This window comes from Dasypus novemcinctus, chromosome 12, assembly GCF_030445035.2.
Source record: "Dasypus novemcinctus isolate mDasNov1 chromosome 12, mDasNov1.1.hap2, whole genome shotgun sequence".
Classification (NCBI taxonomy): Eukaryota; Metazoa; Chordata; class Mammalia; order Cingulata; family Dasypodidae; genus Dasypus; species Dasypus novemcinctus.
In genome coordinates, this window is record NC_080684.1 from 59,498,322 (window position 1) to 59,508,218 (window position 9,897).

Consider the following 9,897-nt stretch of genomic DNA (forward strand, 5'->3'; position numbering starts at 1 on the left):
AATGCAAGGAAGGAAGGGAAGAAGCTGACAGTTATTGAACTCGTACTATGTGCATGATAAGAAACGATTACAGACACAAGACGCTTGGCAGAGATGGCCTCCGCGTGAGTGGTTGAGCGCCGCGCGGGGTTGGGCGCCTGCCCGCCTCGCGGCTTTCGCGGAGCCCAGGGGAAAGTCAGCCTTAAGCGCGCTCTGACCAGCCAACTGAAGTGGGATGACAAGAGCCACAGCTTCAGACTCCACTCGGAGAGTTTCTGAGAAACAAGCTGCTTGTTACAGAGGTTTCAGAACTCGAAGCTAATTTACTATGTACATGTAAAGTGCTTTTCCGGGTCCAAACAAGCTTATTGCTTTCAGGTAACGGTGACGCCAGATGAGGGTTACTACCGGGGTAGAACATGCCAGTTTGAAACTGAAGTTCCTGAAGGGTACAACACGGTGCTTCCCAAAGTAAAATGCCTGACCAGAATCTGACCCCAGCGTCACAGAGGCGGGGGAGACATGTCTGAGCCTAGCGGGAGAACATTCGCTCCACGCACTGACTGGCTCCCTCGAGGACATTAAAGGCTGTGGTTTGGGGATTAAACTAGTTCCTACCCTTTGGAATTTCGATGATGCACTCAGTAGTGACGTTGCGGAACATCCTTGGCGGGACAAGGAGGGCTTCTGGAATAAAGGTGAAGACTACATGAAGCGAGGGGAGCTCACAGGCCCTTGATCGCCTGTGATAGATGTGTCTCTCTGACGTAAAACGAGGTTATCCCTCCTCGCCCTGACCCCACGCCGCCTCTCGGTCACCCTGGATTGTTCTAGCCCATGGCCACTTTATCCCAAGAAGACTGTCCACGTGCGGTGGGGAAATTCAACATACTACAGCCAGAAAATGTGCTCTAGGTTCTGCGGAGCTGCAGAGCTGCTTACTTCCTTGACGTGTTTGCTCTTTCAACACTGTGCTGGATAGGCTGTTGATAATGTTCTTGAGAAGTTTTAATGAACTCAGAATGGAGGCTAGCGCTTGCTCACCCCCTTCTGAAACGTGTCAGTTTCCCACACAAGTGATGCTAATGATGTGTTTAGTGCAACTGCAGATTGGCAATAAGGAACTCCCAACCAATGGGGATCAGATGTAAATTCTCTTAGATTCTTCCAGAAATTTTGGCCCTGTCTAGATGTCCTGAAGCGTGCCAGAATGCTTAGAATCATTTACTTATTATATTTCGGAACAGACTTGGATTTTGTACGATTTAATGCTTTAAGTATTTTTTTTCTGTTCTCAACAAATCAAAAACAAAGCAAAGGTTCAAACTCAAGTCAGTCCAGTTCTGCTCACACAGAGACCACAAACATGCTATTCATTCATAGAGAAGAGCCTATGAGAGGTTCATGGAGAAAGTCTCACCGTACTTTACATGTTGGACAAAGAACTCCTTTTTGAATTAATGAGCTAAGAATGCAATTCCTACAACATTTTGAACCCAATATGAGCATAGGCAGCATGCCATAGTGTGTCTGACAGAATGTGGATTTTGCCATTTACTGTTTGCATGACTTATGCAAAACATTTAACTTCTATGGGCCTTTGTCTTTTTATCTGGAAAATTAAAATCAAAATAATAAAAAAAAATAGAGATTTTCCTGAAAATGAGGGTTCACCAATTATGCCAGTTTTCTCTTCCCACTTCCAATATCCCAACAGTCCTTTGTCCATTTTATAAAAGAAGAGCTTACCTTCCACTAGATACAATCTTAAAAATTGCACTGTCCTGGGGATATAAAAACCCTAAAAAATTGACTTGAGTATTAAATGACATTTTGAAGATTAAAAGAAATAATAAATGCTAAGCATCTAGCACAGTGCCTGCTACTTAATAGGTGCTCGATAAAACCATAATCTTTTTAATAAGAAAAAATTATTAGGTATAGCCTATGTTCAGAGTTGCTAAGGCTTTCTGGATTTCCTTTTCCTGCATTTATATATTGAGATGTGATTTGCCTTAGTATTAGCATAAGTCATAAGCATCCTGTATCTGCTTTTCTGGAAAAGAAGGTAATTTGGACCGCATCCATGTTCTCATTAGAGAAAATGATGTTAGTGTACAAGAGCAACAAAGTTAAAGTTGCTTAGCAACTGAAGCTGGGGTTGGGCACAGACTGTGTAAGCAGTGGTGAAGAGAAAAGCAGGGAGAGGATGAAAAATGAAATTAATGTTCAGGTCATTCTCGGGTGGGTGAAAAGAGATTTATATAGCTCTGGTATTTATAGCTGTAGCTCTTTTGTTACATGATTGGAAAATTTAATAAAATATTTTGAAATTCAGCAGTGGTACGATACAGTGGACATTTATTGTTCTAATGTAAAGGAAATGTAACCTGTTCATTTAACATGTTGCTCACAAATGAAATAGGATGGTTTAGAAATCATCTAGCCTTGGAACTCTGTCATGCTGCAGAGACACTACTGCCACCGTGTGGACAGTGCTGGTGGTAGCCTACTGGGAGCTGAAGAGTGAGGGATGAGGACGAGAGCTGGGATCTCTGAGGACGTTGTAGTTAGTGGCCTTCAGACATTTTTGCTCATGTGCCTCTTAAAATACATTTTTTTAAATGTGCACCTCCTAGTAAGTTTTTAAGGTGGCATGTAAAATTTGATGTTAAATTAAGTGGTTATGAGGAATGTAGTCTTTCATTGTTTATGAATATTGACATTTTAAAATAACACTGCTATATCACTCTTTTAAATCCAATGGAATCTAAATACTGCAGGGATTTGACATCCACCATTGGTCATTTTAAAATTGCATGAGCAAACAAAATCATGCCTAAATCACAGGGTTCCCATACACTCCTTCATGCACAAGCAGTTTTCCTTATTATTAGCATTTTACATTAATGTGCAACTTTTGTTACAACGGATGAAATAATATTATAATGATGCCATTAAATGTAGCCCATTGTTTACATTAGGGTTCATTCTGTTCTACAGTTCTATTGGGTTTTTTTTGTGTGTAAATTTATATTCAACCTAAAATTTCCCCTTTTATCCCTTTCAGATACACAATCAGTGGTGTTAATTATATTCACAAAGTTGTGCCTCCTTCACCATCATCCTTTGCCAAAATTTTTCCATCACCCGGTACCAAATAAACATTAAATCCCCATTCCCCTCCCCCACCCAGCCCTGCATATCCTGTTCATTTTAGAGGTGAGATCATACAGTATTTATCCTTTTGTTTCTGGCTTATTTCACTCACCACAGGGTCTTCAAGGTTCATCCATGGTGCAGCATGCATCAGAATTTCATTCCTTTTTACGGCCAAATAGTATTCTATTGTATGCATATACCACATTCTATTTATTCATTCATCTGTTGGTGGGTACTTGGGTTGCTGCCATCTTTTGGCATTTGTGAATAATGTTGCTATGGACATAGGTGTGCAAATATCTGCTTGAGTCTCTCCTTTAAATTCTTTGGGGTATATACCTAGAAGTGGGATTGCTGAGTCATATGGTAATTCTATACTTAACTTTCTGAGGACTCATCAACCTGTTTTCCACAGGGACTGCACATTTTACATTCCCACCAGCAATGAATGAGTATTCTTGTATTTCCACATCCTTTCCAACACTTGGTTCCATTTATTTATTTATAGAAACTTTAGATTACATATTGTTACGTTAAAAAAATATGGGATTCCCGTACCATTTTATTTTAATAGTAGTCACGCTAGTGGTAGCGAGATGTTATCTCATTGTGGTTTCGATTGTGCAAACTCTCTTAAATGAGAAATTTTCACATAATTCCTTATCTTCCTTCAAGTTCCTTGAACTTGTATTTACATTCTATACCCCCAATGGATTTATATTTTAATGTAATATTTTTCCCCTGAGGCTTATATTGATTACCCTTTTATATTTCTCTGTACCAAAAATAAATATATACATTGAAGTTAAAAATTTTTTTTCTTGACCATAAGGCTTTGGTTTTAGTATACAATTGATCAAATAAGAAATATATTATAAATGGTGATCAATAATCAAATAAGATATATTTTATAAATATATTAGAAATAGGGCTATGGTGTGGACCATTGACCATGAGGTGCAGCGGTACTCAGAGATGTATTCACCAAGTGCAATGAATGTCTCATGATGATGGAGGAGGTTGTTGTTATGCTGAGAGGAGAGGGGTTAGGGGGGTGGGGGGTGTATGGGGATCTCATAGTTTTTGAATGTAACATTAAAAAAATAAAGACAAAAAAAGTAAAAAAAATAATTTTGTTGATTTCTCTAACAAAACTAATGCTTTGTTTGAGAAATCTATCTCAATGAGATAGATGAGGCTTTAAAAATTAGTTCAGGTATTTATGACGAATATTCCCTGTTGTTAGAATGAGACAAGGGTGAGCCTCAGGACAATCTGTATTTATCATTTTAACTAGTTAGAGGCCACGAGAAGCTTCATTCACAGAAATAAGTAATGGGAGTGGGAGAAATTTTATGAGGGAAATGTCTCTCAATTCTTTGAATGGTTTCTGAATTACTTGCCCAAAATCACACACACACACATACTCTTAAATATATATTTTTTAATGATCAGTGGACAACTGGATTACGTTCCTTCAATGGTGCTGACAGCAAAAGAATTGGAAAGCACCTGACCTGCAAAAGAATTTGATACCCAGTCAATTCGAATTAGTGACTTTTCCTATGCAGATACCAATACTATATTCCGAATCATCCCTGTGATGGGTGTTGCAGAGATTTCTGCACCCAAGAGTCCAACTTTGTAACCTTCGATTGTGTGGGTGGTGAGCTCTTCTTTGTAATGGGAAAAAGGGTTTAGAAAAGGGAGTGGGGATGGGGCCAGAGTACTAGAACAAGAACTGACCAGAGGTTCCAAGGCAAATCATGTTTAGAAATGAGTACAAATGAAATTGTGGATATAAGGAAAATTGATCCCTGTTAAACTATTTTAATAAATACCTACCCTTTGAAAAGTCTTTACACCCTCGAAGTTGAAATCACTGGTTTATCCCAAAAGCCAGTCAGTGATGAAAATTTTCATAAGGCTGATGTTAAATTAGGTGGCAGCAGCAGGGACCAAGAGAGCAGAGTTAAGTATTTGGTGTTAAATCTATTGAGTTTAAATAACAGTTCCTTATTTTTCTATAATATCTTCTGCATCAAAAAAAAAAAAAAAAATGATGGTGATAGGAGATGTTAACGGTGACTTTGAGAGCCTGGATATTCCAAAATCACCTGTCAGCCATGCTATGTTGGTCCATCCATTTCTTACGCTTTTAAAGTTGTGCCAGGCAGAATAGCTTAAATTATACTGAGCTAACAAATAACCCCCAAGTCTCAGTGACTCAAAAACAACTTTTATTTCTGCTCATGCTACGTGTTCATTGCAGTTTGGCTACAGCTGCTTCTCACCCAAGACAGCAAGAGAGCATCTACCTGGGACATTGCTGTTTTCTCTGTGGAGTTAAAAACACAGACATGAAATCCATGAGCAGTCTCAAAACTTCTGCTCCAAAGGCACACACTTCACTTCCACCCACATCTTTTTAGCCAAAGCAAGGTCACATCCTCTGCTGAGTTCACCAGTGCCAGGATGTATGAATTTCCTCCAGGGAGAGACAACAAATAGTCTTGTAGTAGCAGAGAGAAGTCAGGTGTACATGGTATCAAAGGCCAGCACATGAGAGTTCTGAGAAGGAAGATGATTTATTTCAACTAGTCAGACTTGGTGGACTCTTGTCCTGATAAAAACTGAGCCCTAATAGAATTTTTGGATCTCTTTTATACAGAAGATATAAGAGTGGGGAGTCAAACAGTGCTTGTATGTAAAAGGACTTTTTGTTAGTTTTTTCAAGTGTTTTATCTGAGTATTAGATAGGTTATTTCCTCCAGGTAACCTTGATTTAACACATAGCCCCCACATTCCCGGTAAGCTTGAGGTAACACATATCCCCTACATTCCAGGTAAGCTTTTAGCACAAACCCCCCACAATCCAGGTAAGTGTTGCACATTTGGCTTGTATCCTCCCTGAATATCCAAAGCCAATAGAGTATATACTTCTCAATTTGCTTTCTAGGCATATTTGGATATAAAATAAATTTGAATTTATGCACAAGCTCTATTATTTCCCCCCTTTGATGCCTGCTTAAGGTTATTAAGCTTCAGCATCACTATTGTCAGAGTCTCTCTGGACTGACTGATATGTATATAAAGCCATGAGATGGGCAGCTGTTTGCATTTTTACTATACCATTTATTAGGGTGCACATTCTGTTTACGATGAAAGGGAGGAGGCAAGGAAGTATGGTGCATCCTCCTATGAGGAAGGCAATTATTCCTAGTAGAAGCTTGAAATTGTTTACTATTGACTGCCAGCTTCTGAAGGGATTACTTAAATTCCATCCATTCCAGGTCTGCACTGGAACATGAGCAATTTTTATCATTTTGCTTATAATTTCATCAGAAACCTTTCCGGTGCTGTCTAGTTTAAGGCAGCAGTTAGAGAGAGATTAAATTTTCCAGAAACTCTCCCTTCAGCTGCCAGGAGATAGTCTAGGGCAAGATAGTTTTGATAGATAGCATTTCTGAATTTAGTTTGCTGTTGGGCTAGTAAGTTTAGAGCATGGGCAGTTTCATTAGTTATTATTTCTACCACAGCTTGTAAGAAGATGATTTGGTTTAGCATATGGATAGGGGTTTGATAACCCCACATGCCATCCTCTGCCAGTTGCTGGCCCATAGTACTGGATTATACGCTCAGGGGCCATTCTTCACCTCCCCAGGTAACAACAGCCCTTTCTTCTCTTATGTTTTGATACACTGGCTGGCTTAGCTCTTTCCCTTCTGCTAAGGAAATGAGGAAGAAGGAGGGTTTTATTTTACTGAGCATACAAGTACCACACCAGTTTCAGGGAAGTTCTTAGAATGCAACTTTCCCACAATCCTGTACAGACTGTTTGGGGCAGTAAAGATGCCTTCCACACTGTGATTAATTCGGGGAAAGTATGATTTATGAGAACAAGGTCAGATTCATTCCATGTTCCCCAAGGCTCTGTTGTATTGGTGGTATAATTTTGGAATTTCCCCCTGTACATGTTAGGTTTCCAAAAGATATAGAGGAGTTTAGGCAGGCCCTTGAAGCACAATATTTTCCAATGACTGAAGTTTGCAAGGGCCACATACTAATTCGGAGGACAGCCGGGAGGCTGTAATTGTATTCTCTAGTTTCCCAGGGCCACTGGTCTCCCATATTAGTACCTCCACATACATAGCACAGGGAGACACTTAAGGCTGCCCCTACTACTTCAGCTGGGTTTATGAAGAGGTTTATTGCTGCCTGTGGAATGGAAAAGGGCTTTTCCATTTCTTCATAAAAGGAGTGGAACACAGAGTGGGCTTTACTTGTGAGTGGGTGTTCCGGATACCAAACCCAGATGTAGGCTCCTAGGTCTATTCCTCTTCCATCAATGTGGAGGCCCATTTGGACTCCCTGAGTCTGCCAGGATTCAGGTTTAAGGGGTTACATTGACCATGTAGGCGGTTAGCCAGGGTCATACTTTTGGTGAGGATGGCTGTTTAGTGGTGTCTGTGTTCCAGGTGGCCCAGATGACACAGGACCAGTAGGGACAGCAGTATACACCAGAAGCCCCTCCACCCTCACCTTGGGCTGCACTTTTCATTTCTGGAGCACACATATTGCTATGAGTATATTTCTGCTCCCAGCTGAGCCTCCAAAATTAGTGTTCCATGGTATCCCAGAGTCTATAACTTGACATGCGTCAAATAGGAGGGACACTCATTGGTTCCGGCTAGTGACTGGGGTAGAGTTAAGTAGCTTCCCATTTTGATTAAGCACTCTTATTTCCCATTTATTGGGAGACTGTTGGGGGTTTGGGGTCATAGCTGGTTATTTGGCCAGATATGTTATAGACACTACAGGAGATTCCCTGAAACTGGTGAGTGGTTATATGGCCCTTGCAGGTGTAATGACTGTGATATATTAATGTGGTATTGGCATGGGTTCCCGTTCATACCTTTTGGATATGTGGCTCACACTCTCTGATGCCAACCTGGGACCAGGGGAGCGTCAGGGATAGGAATAGGGAAAATAACTGAAGGGGCATTGTAACTGGTATTAAACCAGATTCCTACTCTTTGGCTGTGTGTAGGTCAATCAACTTCCAGGGTGTGATTAGAGCAGAGCTCAGTGTTCCATCCTCAACCTTTGGACATGCATGGACCAGTCAGCTGCCAAGGTGTGAGTGGGGCAGGGTTTGGTGTTTTGTTCTTTCACAAGATGAGTTTGGTTGAGTTGTGGGTATCTGGAATACAGGTCCAGGACTCTGGGGCAGCTCGCTTGACCCGGCAATGGTGTATCCATGGGAGTGATTTCAGCTACTTTAACAGCACTGGGGGTGGATAAAATGACAAGATAGGGTCCTCACCATCGAGCTTATCTCACCAAAGATTTCCAGTCTTTGACCCAGACTGCATCTCCTGGCTTGTACAGGTTTATGGAGCTGCTTAAGCTAATGGGGGCCCTTTCTTGGACCCAGTGATGCAGGTTTTGTAGGGTTTTTCCTAAGCTAATCATTTGCTGAGCTATTGATAAGTTTCCTCTTTCTCTGAGATCCCCTTCTATATTTTGGACTAAGAGGGGAGGGGCTTCCAAGGAGGATTTCATAAGGGGTTAGGCTTAGCTTTCGGCTTGGGCTGGCCTGAACTTGGAGGAGAGCCCTTGGAAGTACTTGAACCCATGTAAGCCCAGTTTCTTGGCAAATCTTGGCAATATAAGTCTATTGTATGGTTCATTTGCTCTACTTTCCCTGAGCTTTGAGGACGGTAAGCGGTGTGCAGTTTCCCTTGGGTGCATAGTGCTTTGGCGATCTTTTGAGTGATTTTGGAGATGAAGGCAGGTCCATTGTCAGAACCAATTGAGAGGGGTAGCCCATATCGAGGAATGATTTCCCTGAGAAGAACTTTGGCCACTTCTTCAGCTTTTTCTGTTCAAGTGGGAAAGGCCTCCACCCAACCAGAAAAGGTGCAAATGATATTTGATATTTGAGAGGCATACTGCCAATTCTTTGGACTCCTGGGGCTCCCATGGGTCCCTGGCAATGGTTATTTTTTGCACATGTCATGCACCACTGTCATATGGCATAGGTGATAGTGGCTAAACATGGGATGTAGAAGAATCTTCCTAATACTTCTTTAAGATGGTTTTTTCCCAAGTGTGTGCTCTCGTGGTAGTCTTGAACTACAGTTGTGGCTAATATTTGTGGCACAACTATTCTGTGATTGGGCTATGTCCACCATCCATTTGCTCCTTGTGTCCTCCTCTCAGAGAGTAGCCACTCTCTCTCAGCTTGAGTATATTGCAGCTCCTGGTGATTCAGAGGCTGTGGGATGAGAAGAGGCAGTGTATACTGGAGTTTCTGATAATTAAAAGGTTGAGGAATGAGAGCAGTGACCAGGTTTTCAGACAGGGATCCTTCCTGTGCCACTCTTTTTGCTTCAGCATCTGCCCTCCGATTTCCCTGGGCTTGTCTGGTGTCCCTTGCAGCACATTACAGCCACTTTGATAGTGCTCCCAAACTGTTTCTAGTAGTTCCATATTTAATGCTCTTCCCTCCTGAGTTAATGAGCTCTTTTTGTTTGTATAAGGCTCCATGTGCATTCAGGGTAAGAAAAGCATATTTGGAGTCTGTGTAGATGTTAACCTTGGCTCCAGCCAGAAGTTGTAGGGCTCAGGTGAAGGCAATGAGTTCAGCTTTCTGTGCTGATGTGTTATCTGGGAGGTGCTGAGCCTCTACTGTGGTCTCGGATGTTACTACAGTGTATCCCACTCACTGATTGCTGCCCTGCATAAAGGTAC

The 9,897-nt window shown here is 41.4% G+C and overlaps 1 pseudogene; it reads left to right on the forward strand.

The window, feature by feature from the left end:
• Positions 1 to 214: 214 nt before the first annotated feature.
• On the forward strand, positions 215 to 718 carry LOC101445143 (NEDD8-conjugating enzyme UBE2F pseudogene; annotated as a pseudogene).
• The last annotated feature ends 9,179 nt before the right edge of the window (positions 719 to 9,897 follow it).